Source organism: Triturus cristatus, chromosome 1_1 (assembly GCF_964204655.1).
Source record: "Triturus cristatus chromosome 1_1, aTriCri1.1, whole genome shotgun sequence".
Lineage (NCBI taxonomy): Eukaryota > Metazoa > Chordata > Amphibia > Caudata > Salamandridae > Triturus > Triturus cristatus.
The window spans coordinates 1,220,752,593-1,220,764,761 of record NC_140579.1 but is presented as its reverse complement, the minus strand read 5'-3'; positions in this window follow the sequence as shown (position 1 = coordinate 1,220,764,761).

Below are 12,169 nucleotides of genomic sequence, written 5' to 3'. Positions count from 1 at the left end.
TGACCTTGTTTTCTGGCTCTACAGCAGCTCTGCTGACCTGCTTCTCTGGCTCTACAGCAGCTCTGCGGACCTGGTTCTCTGGCTCTACAGCAGCTCTGCTGACTTGGGTTTGTGGCTCTACAGCAGCTCTGCTGATCTGGTTCTCTAACTCTACAGCAGCTCTGCTGACCTTGTTGTCTGGGTCTACAGCGCCACTGCTGACCGGTTTCTCTGGCTCTAGAGCAGCTCTGCTGACCTGGTTCTCAGGCTGTAGAACAACTCTGCTGACCTTGTTCTCTGGCTCTACAGCAGCTCTGCTGACCTGCTTCTCTGGCTCTACAGCAGCTCTGCGGACCTGCTTCTCTGGCTCTACAGCAGCTCTGCTGACCTGGTTCTCTGGCTCTACAACAGCTCTGCTGCCCTGGTTCTCTGGCTCTAGAGCGGCTCTGCTGACCGGGTTCTCTGGCTCTAGAACGGCTCTGCTGACCGGGTTCTCTGGCTCTAGAACGGCTCTGCTGACCTGGTTCTATGGCTCTACAGCAGCCTGCTGACCTGGTTTTCTGGCTCTAGAGCAGCTCTGGTGACCTGGTTCTCTGGCTCTACAGCAGCTCTGCTGACCTGGTTCTAAGGCTTCACAGCAGCTCGTCTGACGTGGTTCTCTGGTTCTACAGCAGCTTGCTGACCTGGTTCTCTGGCTCTACAAAACCTCTGCTGCCCTGGTTCTCAGGCTCTAGAGAGGCTCTGCTGACCTGGTTTTCTGGCTCTACAGCAGCTCTGTGGATCTGGTTCTCTGGCTCTACAGCAGCTCTGCTGTCCTGGTTCTCTTGCTCTACAGCAGCTTGCTGACCTGGTTCTCTGGCTCTACAACACTTCTGCTGACCTGGTTCGCCGACCTGGTTCTCTGGCCCAGTTCTCTGGCCATAGAGCAGCTCGGCTGACCTCGTTCTCCAGATCTACAGCAGCTCTGCTGACCTGGTGCTCTGGCTCTACAGCAGCTCTGCTGACCTGGTTCTCTGGCTACACAGCATCTCTGCGGACCTGGTTCTCTGGCTCTACAGCAGCTCTGCTGATTTGGTTTCTCTGGCTCTACAGCAGCTCTGCTGACCTGGTTCTAAGGTTCTACAACAGCTCCGCTGACCTGGTTCTCTGGCTCTACAGCAGCTTGCTGACCTGGTTCTCTGGCTCTACAACACCTCTGCTGACCCGGTTAGCTGACCTGGTTCTCTGGCCCAGTTCTCTGGCCATAGAGCATCTCTGCTGACCTCGTTCTCTGGATCTACAGCAGCTCTGCTGACCTGGTTCTCAGGCTCTAAAACAACTCTGTTGACCTTGTTATCTGGCTCTACAGCAGGTCTGCTGATTTGGTTTCTCTGGCTCTACAGCAGCTCTGCTGACCTGGTTCTAAGGTTCTACAACAGCTCCGCTGACCTGGTTCTCTGGCTCTACAGCAGCTTGCTGACCTGGTTCTCTGACTCTACAACACCTCTGCTGACCCGGTTAGCTGACCTGGTTCTCTGGCCCAGTTCTCTGGCTATGGAGCATCTCTGCTGACCTCGTTCTCTGGATCTACAGCAGCTTTTCTGATCTGGTTCTCAGACTCTACAGCAGCTCTGCGGACCTGGTTCTCTGGCTCTACAGCAGCTCTGCTGACTTGGTTCTCTGAATCTACAGCAGCTCTGCCGATCTGGTTCTCTAGCTCTACAGCAGCTCTGCTGACCTGGTTCCCTGGGTCTACAGCGCCACTGCTGATCTGGTTCTCTAGCTCTACAGCAGCTCTGCTGACCTGGTTCCCTGGGTCTACAGCACCACTGCTGACTGGTTTCTCTGGCCCTAGAGCAGCTCTGATGACCTGGTTCTCAGGCTGTAGAACAACTCTGCTGACCTTGTTCTCTGGCTCTACAGCAGCTCTGCTGACCTGCTTCTCTGGCTCTACAGCAGCTCTGCTGACCTGGTTCTCTGGCTCTACAACAGCTCTGCTGCCCTGGTTCTCTGGCTCTAGATCGGCTATGCTGCCTGGGTTCTCTGGCTTTAGAACGGCTCTGCTGACCGGGTTTTCTGGCTCTAGAACGGCTCTGCTGACCTGGTTCTATGGCTCTACAGCAGCCTGCTGACCTGGTTTTCTGGCTCTAGAGCAGCTCTGGTGACCAGGTTCTCTGGCTCTACAGCAGCTCTGCTGACCTGGTTCTAAGGTTTCACAGCAGCTTGCTGACCTGGTTCTCTGGCTCTACAAAACCTCTGCTGTCCTGGTTCGCTGACCTGGTTCTCTGGTCCAGTTCTCTGGCCATAGAGCAGCTCTGCTGACCTCGTTCTCCAGATCTACAGCAGCTCTGCTGACCTGGTGCTCTGGCTCTACAGCAGCTCTGCTGACCTGGTTCTCTGGCTATACAGCAGCTCTGCGGCCCTGGTTCTCTGGCTCCACAGCAGCTCTGCTGACCTGGTTCTCTGCCTTTACAGCAGCTCTGCTGACCTGGTTCTCAGGCTCTAGAGAGGCTCTGCTGACCTGGTTTTCTGGCTCTACAGCAGCTCTGCGGACCTGGTTCTCTGGCTCAACAGCAGCTCTGCTGTCCTGGTTCTCTTGCTCTACAGCAGCTTGCTGACCTGGCTCTCTGGCTCTACAACACCTCTGCTGACCTGGTTCGCCGACCTGGTTCTCTGGCCCAGTTCTCTGGCCATAGAGCAGCTCTGCTGACCTCGTTCTCCAGATATACAGCAGCTCTGCTGACCTGGTGCTCTGGCTCTACAGCAGCTCTGCTGACCTGGTTCTCTGGCTACACAGCAGCTCTGCGGACCTGGTTCTCTGGCTCTACAGCAGCTCTGCTGATTTGGTTTCTCTGGCTCTACAGCAGCTCTGCTGACCTTTTTCTAAGGTTCTACAGCAGCTCCGCTGACCTGGTTCTCTGGCTCTACAGCAGCTTGCTGACCTGGTTCTCTGGCTCTACAACACCTCTGCTGACCCGGTTAGCTGGCCTGGTTCTCTGGCCCAGTTCTCTGGCCATAGAGCATCTCTGCTGACCTCGTTCTCTGGATCTACAGCAGCTCTGCTGACCTGGTTCTCAGGCTCTAGAACAACTCTGCTCACCTTGTTCTCTGGCTCTACAGCAGCTCTGCTGACCTGCTTCTCTGGCTCTACAGCAGCTCTGCGGACCTGCTTCTCTGGCTCTACAGCAGCTCTGCTGACTTGGTTCTCTGGCTCTACAGCAGCTCTGCTGATCTGGTTCTCTAGCTCTACAGCAGCACTGCTGACCTGGTTCCCTGGGTCTACAGCACCACTGCTGACCGGTTTCTCTGGCTCTACAGCAGCTCTGCTAACCTGGTTCTCTGGCGCTACAACTGCTCTGCTGACCAAGTTCTCTGGCTCTAGAGCAGCTCTGCTAACCTGGTTCTCTGGCTCTACAGCAGCTCTGCTGACCTGGTTCTCTGGCTCTACAGCAGCTCTGCGGACCTGGTTCTCTGGCTCTACAGCAGCTCTGCTGACTTAGTGTCTCTGGCTCTACAGCAGCTCTGCTGACTTGGTTTCTGTGGCTCTACAGCAGCTCTGCTGACCTGGTTCTAACGTTCTACAGCAGCTCCGCTCCTGGTTCTCTGGCTCTACAACACCTCTGCTGACCCGGTTAGCTGACCTGGTTCTCTGGCCCAGTTCTCTGGCTATAGAGCATCTCTGATGACCTCGTTCTCTGGATCTACAGCAGCTCTTCTGACCTGGTTCTCAGACTCTACAGCAGCTCTGTGGACCTGGTTCTCTAGCTCTACAGCAGCTCTGCTGACCTGGTTCCCTGGGTCTACAGTGCCACTGCTGACCGGTTTCTCAGGCTCTAGAGCAGCTCTGCTGACCTGGTTCTCAGGCTGTAGAACAACTCTGCTGACCTTGTTCTCTGGCTCTACAGCAGCTCTGCGGACCTGCTTCTCTGACTGTACAGCAGCTCTGCGGACCTGGTTCTCTGGCTCAGTTCTCTGGCCATAGAGCAGCTCTGCTGACCTCGTTCTCCAGATCTACAGCAGCTCTGCTGACCTGGTGCTCTGGCTCTACAGCAGCTCTGCAGGACCTGGTTCTCTGGCTATACAGCAGCTCTGCGGACCTGGTTCTCTGGCTCTACAGCAGCTCTGCTGACTTTGTTTCTCTGGCTCTACAGCAGCTCTGCTGACCTGGTTCTAAGGTTCTACAGCAGCTCCGCTGACCTGGTTCTCTGGCTCTACAGCAGCTCTGCTGACCTGGTTCTAAGATTCTACAGCAGCTCTGCGGACCTGGTTCTCTGGCTCTACAGCAACTCTGCTGACCTTGTTTTCTGGCTCTACAGCAGCTCTGCTGACCTGCTTCTCTGGCTCTACAGCAGCTCTGCGGACCTGGTTCTCTGGCTCTACAGCAGCTCTGCTGACTTGGTTCTGTGGCTCTACAGCAGCTCTGCTGATCTGGTTCTCTAGCTCTACAGCAGCTCTGCTGACCTTGTTCCCTGGGTCTACAGCGCCACTGCTGACCGGTTTCTCTGGCTCTAGAGCAGCTCTGCTGACCTGGTTCTCAGGCTGTAGAACAACTCTGCTGACCTTGTTCTCTGGCTCTACAGCAGCTCTGCTGACCTGCTTCTCTGGCTCTACAGCAGCTTTGCGGACCTGCTTCTCTGGCTCTACAGCAGCTCTGCTGACCTGGTTCTCTGGCTCTACAACAGCTCTGCTGCCCTGGTTCTCTGGCTCTAGAGCGGCTCTGCTGACCGGGTTCTCTGGCTCTAGAACGGCTCTGCTGACCGGGTTCTCTGGCTCTAGAACGGCTCTGCTGACCTGGTTCTATGGCTCTACAGCAGCCTGCTGACCTGGTTTTCTGGCTCTAGAGCAGCTCTGGTGACCTGGTTCTCTGGCTCTACAGCAGCTCTGCTGACCTGTTTCTAAGGCTTCACAGCAGCTCGTCTGACGTGGTTCTCTGGTTCTACAGCAGCTTGCTGACCTGGTTCTCTGGCTCTACAAAACCTCTGCTGCCCTGGTTCTCAGGCTCTAGAGAGGCTCTGCTGACCTGGTTTTCTGGCTCTACAGCAGCTCTGCGGATCTGGTTTTCTGGCTCTACAGCAGCTCTGCTGTCCTGGTTCTCTTGCTCTACAGCAGCTTGCTGACCTGGTTCTCTGGCTCTACAACACTTCTGCTGACCTGGTTCGCCGACCTGGTTCTCTGGCCCAGTTCTCTGGCCATAGAGCAGCTCGGCTGACCTCGTTCTCCAGATCTACAGCAGCTCTGCTGACCTGGTGCTCTGGCTCTACAGCAGCTCTGCTGACCTGGTTCTCAGGCTACACAGCAGCTCTGCCGACCTGGTTCTCTGGCTCTACAGCAGCTCTGCTGATTTGGTTTCTCTGGCTCTACAGCAGCTCTGCTGACCTGGTTCTAAGGTTCTACAACAGCTCCGCTGACCTGGTTCTCTGGCTCTACAGCAGCTTGCTGACCTGGTTCTCTGGCTCTACAACACCTCTGCTGACCCGGTTAGCTGACCTGGTTCTTTGGCCCAGTTCTCTGGCCATAGAGCATCTCTGCTGACCTCGTTCTCTGGATCTACAGCAGCTCTGCTGACCTGGTTCTCAGGCTCTACAGCAGCTCTGCGGACCTGCTTCTCTGGCTCTACAGCAGCTCTGCTGACTTGGTTCTCTGGCTCTACAGCAGCTCTGCTGATCTGGTTCTCTAGCTCTACAGCAGCTCTGCTGACCTGGTTCCCTAGGTCTACAGCGCCACTGCTCACCGGTTTCTCTGGCTCTAGAGCAGCTCTGCTGACCTGGTTCTCTGGCACTACAACTGCTCTGCTGACCAAGTTCGCTGGCTCTAGAGCAGCTCTGCTAACCTGGTTCTCTGGCTCTACAGCAGCTCTGCTGACCTGGTTCTCTGGCTCTACAGCAGCTCTGCTGACCTGGTTCTCTGGCTATACAGCAGCTCTACGGACCTGGTTCTCTGGCTCTACAGCAGCTCTGCTGTCCTGGTTCTAAGGTTCTACAGCAGCTCCGCTGACCTGGTTCTCTGGCTCTACAGCAGCTTGCTGACCTGGTTCTCTGGCTCTACAACACCTCTGCTGACCCGGTTAGCTGACCTGGTTCTCTGGCCCAGTTCTCTGGCTATGGAGCATCTCTGCTGACCTCGTTCTCTGGATCTACAGCAGCTTTTCTGACCTGGTTCTCAGACTCTACAGCAGCTCTGCGGACCTGGTTCTCTGGCTCTACAGCAGCTCTGCTGACTTGGTTCTCTGAATCTACAGCAGCTCTGCCGATCTTGTTCTCTAGCTCTACAGCAGCTCTGCTGACCTGGTTCCCTGGGTCTACAGTGCCACTGCTGATCTGGTTCTCTAGCTCTACAGCAGCTCTGCTGACCTGGTTCCCTGGGTCTACAGCGCCACTGCTGACCGGTTTCTCTGGCCCTAGAGCAGCTCTGCTGACCTGGTTCTCAGGCTGTAGAACAACTCTGCTGACCTTGTTCTCTGGCTCTACAGCAGCTCTGCTGACCTGCTTCTCTGGCTCTACAGCAGCTCTGCTGACCTGGTTCTCTGGCTCTACAACAGCTCTGCTGCCCTGGTTCTCTATCTCTAGAGCGGCTATGCTGCCTGGGTTCTCTGGCTCTAGAACGGCTCTGCTGATCGGGTTCTCTGGCTCTAGAACGGCTCTGCTGACCTGGTTCTATGGCTCTACAGCAGCCTGCTGACCTGGTTTTCTGGCTCTAGAGCAGCTCTGGTGATCAGGTTCTCTGGCTCTACAGCAGCTCTGCTGACCTGGTTCTAAGGTTTCACAGCAGCTTGCTGACCTGGTTCTCTGGCTCTACAAAACCTCTGCTGTCCTGGTTCGCTGACCTGGTTCTCTGGTCCAGTTCTCTGGCCATAGAGCAGCTCTGCTGACCTCGTTCTCCAGATCTACAGCAGCTCTGCTGACCTGGTGCTCTGGCTCTACAGCAGCTCTGCTGACCTGGTTCTCTGGCTATACAGCAGCTCTGCGGACCTGGTTCTCTGGCTCCACAGCAGCTCTGCTGACCTGGTTCTCTGTCTTTACAGCAGCTCTGCTGACCTGGTTCTCAGGCTCTAGAGAGGCTCTGCTGACCTGGTTTTCTGGCTCTACAGCAGCTCTGCGGACCTGGTTCTCTGGCTCAACAGCAGCTCTGCTGTCCTGGTTCTCTTGCTCTACAGCAGCTTGCTGACCTGGCTCTCTGGCTCTACAACACCTCTGCTGACCTGGTTCGCTGACCTGGTTCTCTGGCCCAGTTCTCTGGCCATAGAGCAGCTCTGCTGACCTCGTTCTCCAGATCTACAGCAGCTCTGCTGACCTGGTGCTCTGGCTCCCCAGCAGCTCTGCTGACCTGGTTCTCTGGCTACACAGCAGCTCTGCGGACCTGGTTCTCTGGCTCTACAGCAGCTCTGCTGATTTGGTTTCTCTGGCTCTACAGCAGCTCTGCTGACCTTGTTCTAAGGTTCTACAGCAGCTCCGCTGACCTGGTTCTCTGGCTCTACAACACCTCTGCTGACCCGGTTAGCTGGCCTGGTTCTCTGGCCCAGTTCTCTGGCCATAGAGCATCTCTGCTGACCTCGTTCTCTGGATCTACAGCAGCTCTGCTGACCTGGTTCTCAGGCGCTAGAACAACTCTGCTCACCTTGTTCTCTGGCTGTACAGCAGCTCTGCTGACCTGCTTCTCTGGCTCTACAGCAGCTCTGCGGACCTGCTTCTGTGGCTCTACAGCAGCTCTGCTGACTTGGTTCTCTGGCTCTACAGCAGCTCTGCTGATCTGGTTCTCTAGCTCTACAGCAGCTCTGCTGACCTGGTTCCCTGGGTCTACAGCACCACTGCTGACCGGTTTCTCTGGCTCTACAGCAGCTCTGCTAACCTGGTTCTCTGGCGCTACAACTGCTCTGCTGACCAAGTTCTCTGGCTCTAGAGCAGCTCTGCTAACCTGGTTCTCTGGCTCCACAGCAGCTCTGCTGACCTGGTTCTCTGGCTCTACAGCAGCTCTGCGGACCTGGTTCTCTGGCTCTAGAGCAGCTCTGCGGACCTGGTTCTCTGGCTCTACAGCAGCTCTGCTGACTTGGTTTCTGTGGCTCTACAGCAGCTCCGCTGACCTGGTTCTAACGTTCTACAGCAGCTCCGCTCCTGGTTCTCTGGCTCTACAACACCTCTGCTGACCCGGTTAGCTGACCTGGTTCTCTGGCCCAGTTCTCTGGCTATAGAGCATCTCTGCTGACCTCGTTCTCTGGATCTACAGCAGCTCTTCTGACCTGGTTCTCAGACTCTACAGCAGCTCTGTGGACCTGGTTCTCTAGCTCTACAGCAGCTCTGCTGACCTGGTTCCCTGGGTCTATAGTGCCACTGCTGACCGGTTTCTCTGGCTCTAGAGCAGCTCTGCTGACCTGGTTCTCAGGCTGTAGAACAACTCTGCTGACCTTGTTCTCTGGCTCTACAGCAGCTCTGCGGACCTGCTTCTCTGACTGTACAGCAGCTCTGCGGACCTGGTTCTCTGGCTCAGTTCTCTGGCCATAGAGCAGCTCTGCTGACCTCGTTCTCCAGATCTACAGCAGCTCTGCTGACCTGGTGCTCTGGCTCTACAACAGCTCTGCAGGACCTGGTTCTCTGGCTATACAGCAGCTCTGCGGACCTGGTTCTCTGGCTCTACAGCAGCTCTGCTGACTTTGTTTCTCTGGCTCTACAGCAGCTCTGCTGACCTGGTTCTAAGGTTCTACAGCAGCTCCGCTGACCTGGTTCTCTGGCTCTACAGCAGCTCTGCTGACCTGGTTCTAAGATTCTACAGCAGCTCTGCGGACCTGGTTCTCTGGCTCTACAGCAACTCTGCTGACCTTTTTTTCTGGCTCTACAGCAGCTCTGCTGACCTGCTTCTCTGGCTCTACAGCAGCTCTGCGGACCTGGTTCTCTGGCTCTACAGCAGCTCTGCTGACTTGGTTCTGTGGCTCTACAGCAGCTCTGCTGATCTGGTTCTCTAGCTCTACAGCAGCTCTGCTGACCTTGTTCCCTGGGTCTACAGCGCCACTGCTGACCGGTTTCTCTGGCTCTAGAGCAGCTCTGCTGACCTGGTTCTCAGGCTGTAGAACAACTCTGCTAACCTTGTTCTCTGGCTCTACAGCAGCTCTGCTGACCTGCTTCTCTGGCTCTACAGCAGCTCTGCGGACCTGCTTCTCTGGCTCTACAGCAGCTCTGCTGACCTGGTTCTCTGGCTCTACAACAGCTCTGCTGCCCTGGTTCTCTGGCTCTAGAGCGGCTCTGCTGACCGGGTTCTCTGGCTTTAGAACGGCTCTGCTGACCGGGTTCTCTGGCTCTAGAATGGCTCTGCTGACCTGGTTCTATGGCTCTACAGCAGCCTGCTGACCTGGTTTTCTAGCTCTAGAGCAGCTCTGGTGACCTGGTTCTCTGGCTCTACAGCAGCTCTGCTGACCTGGTTCTAAGGCTTCACAGCAGCTCGTCTGACGTGGTTCTCTGGTTCTACAGCAGCTTGCTGACCTGGTTCTCTGGCTCTACAAAACCTCTGCTGCCCTGGTTCTCAGGCTCTAGAGAGGCTCTGCTGACCTGGTTTTCTGGCTCTACAGCAGCTCTGCGGATCTGGTTCTCTGGCTCTACAGCAGCTCTGCTGACCTGGTTCTCTAGCTCTACAGCAGCTCTGCTGACCTGGTTTCCTAGGTCTACAGCGCCACTGCTGACCGGTTTCTCTGGCTCTAGAGCAGCTCTGCTGACCTGGTTCTCTGGCACTACAACTGCTCTGCTGACCAAGTTCTCTGGCTCTAGAGCAGCTCTGCTAACCTGGTTCTCTGGCTCTACAGCAGCTCTGCTGACCTGGTTCTCTGGCTCTACAGCAGCTCTGCTAACCTGGTTCTCTGGCTATACAGCAGCTCTACGGACCTGGTTCTCTGGCTCTACAGCAGCTCTGCTGACCTGGTTCTAAGGTTCTACAGCAGCTCCGCTGACCTGGTTCTCTGGCTCTACAACACCTCTGCTGACCCGGTTAGCTGACCTGGTTCTCTGGCCCAGTTCTCTGGCTATGGAGCATCTCTGCTGACCTCGTTCTCTGGATCAACAGCAGCTTTTCTGACCTGGTTCTCAGACTCTACAGCAGCTCTGCGGACCTGGTTCTCTGGCTCTACAGCAGCTCTGCTGACTTGGTTCTCTGAATCTACAGCAGCTCTGCTGATCTGGTTCTCTAGCTCTACAGCAGCTCTGCTGACCTGGTTCCCTGGGTCTACAGCGCCACTGCTGATCTGGTTCTCTAGCTCTACAGCAGCTCTGCTGACCTTGTTCCCTGGGTCTACAGCGCCACTGCTGACCGGTTTCTCTGGCCCTAGAGCAGCTCTGCTGACCTGGTTCTCAGGCTGTAAAACAACTCTGCTGACCTTGTTCTCTGGCTCTACAGCAGCTCTGCTGACCTGCTTCTCTGGCTCTACAGCAGCTCTGCTGACCTGGTTCTCTGGCTCTACAACAGCTCTGCTGCCCTGGTTCTCTGGCTCTAGAGCGGCTATGCTGCCTGGGTTCTCTGGCTCTAGAACGGCTCTGGCTCTAGAACGGCTCTGCTGACCTGGTTCTATGGCTCTACAGCAGCCTGCTGATCTGGTTTTCTGGCTCTAGAGCAGCTCTGGTGACCAGGTTCTCTGGCTCTACAGCAGCTCTGCTGACCTGGTTCTAAGGTTTCACAGCAGCTTGCTGACCTGGTTCTCTGGCTCTACAAAACCTCTGCTGTCCTGGTTCGCTGACCTGGTTCTCTGGCCCAGTTCTCTGGCCATAGAGCAGCTCTGCTGACCTCTTTCTCCAGATCTACAGCAGCTCTGCTGACCTGGTGCTCTGGCTCTACAGCAGCTCTGCTGACCTGGTTCTCTGGCTATACAGCAGCTCTGCAGACCTGGTTCTCTGGCTCCACAGCAGCTCTGCTGACCTGGTTCTCTGCCTTTACAGCAGCTCTGCTGACCTGGTTCTCAGGCTCTAGAGAGGCTCTGCTGACCTGGTTTTCTGGCTCTACAGCAGCTCTGCGGACCTGGTTCTCTGACTCAACAGCAGCTCTGCTGTCCTGGTTCTCTTGCTCTACAGCAGCTTGCTGACCTGGCTCTCTGGCTCTACAACACCTCTGCTGACCTCGTTCGCTGACCTGGTTCTCTGGCCCAGTTCTCTGGCCATAGAGCAGCTCTGCTGACCTCGTTCTCCAGATCTACAGCAGCTCTGCTGACCTGGTGCTCTGGCTCTACAGCAGCTCTGCTGACCTGGTTCTCTGGCTACACAGCAGCTCTGCGGACCTGGTTCTCTGGCTCTACAGCAGCTCTGCTGATTTGGTTTCTCTGGCTCTACAGCAGCTCTGCTGACCTTTTTCTAAGGTTCTACAGCAGCTCCGCTGACCTGGTTCTATGGCTCTACAGCAGCTTGCTGACCTGGTTCTCTGGCTCTACAACACCCCTGCTGACCCGGTTAGCTGGCCTGGTTCTCTGGCCCAGTTCTCTGGCCATAGAGCATCTCTGCTGACCTCGTTCTCTGGATCTACAGCAGCTCTGCTGACCTGGTTCTCAGGCTCTAGAACAACTCTGCTCACCTTGTTCTCTGGCTCTACAGCAGCTCTGCTGACCTGCTTCTCTGGCTCTACAGCAGCTCTGCGGACCTGCTTCTCTGGCTCTACAGCAGCTCTGCTGACTTGGTTCTCTGGCTCTACAGCAGCTCTGCTGATCTGGTTCTCTAGCTCTACAGCAGCTCTGCTGACCTGGTTCCCTGGGTCTACAGCGCCACTGCTGACCGGTTTCTCTGGCTCTAGAGCAGCTCTGCTGACCTGGTTCTCTGGCGCTACAACTGATCTGCTGACCAAGTTCTCTGGCTCTAGAGCAGCTCTGCTAACCTGGTTCTCTGGCTCTACAGCAGCTCTGCTGACCTGGTTCTCTGGCTCTACAGCAGCTCTGCGGACCTGGTTCTCTGGCTCTACAGCAGCTCTGCGGACCTGGTTCTCTGGCTCTACAGCAGCTCTGCTGACTTAGTGTCTCTGGCTCTACAGCAGCTCTGCTGACTTGGTTTCTGTGGCTCTACAGCAGCTCTGCTGACCTGGTTCTAACGTTCTACAGCAGCTCCGCTCCTGGTTCTCTGGCTCTACAACACCTCTGCTGACCCAGTTAGCTGACCTGGTTCTCTGGCCCAGTTCTCTGGCTATAGAGCATCTCTGCTGACCTCGTTCTCTGGATCTATAGCAGCTCTTCTGACCTGGTTCTCAGACTCTACAGCAGTTC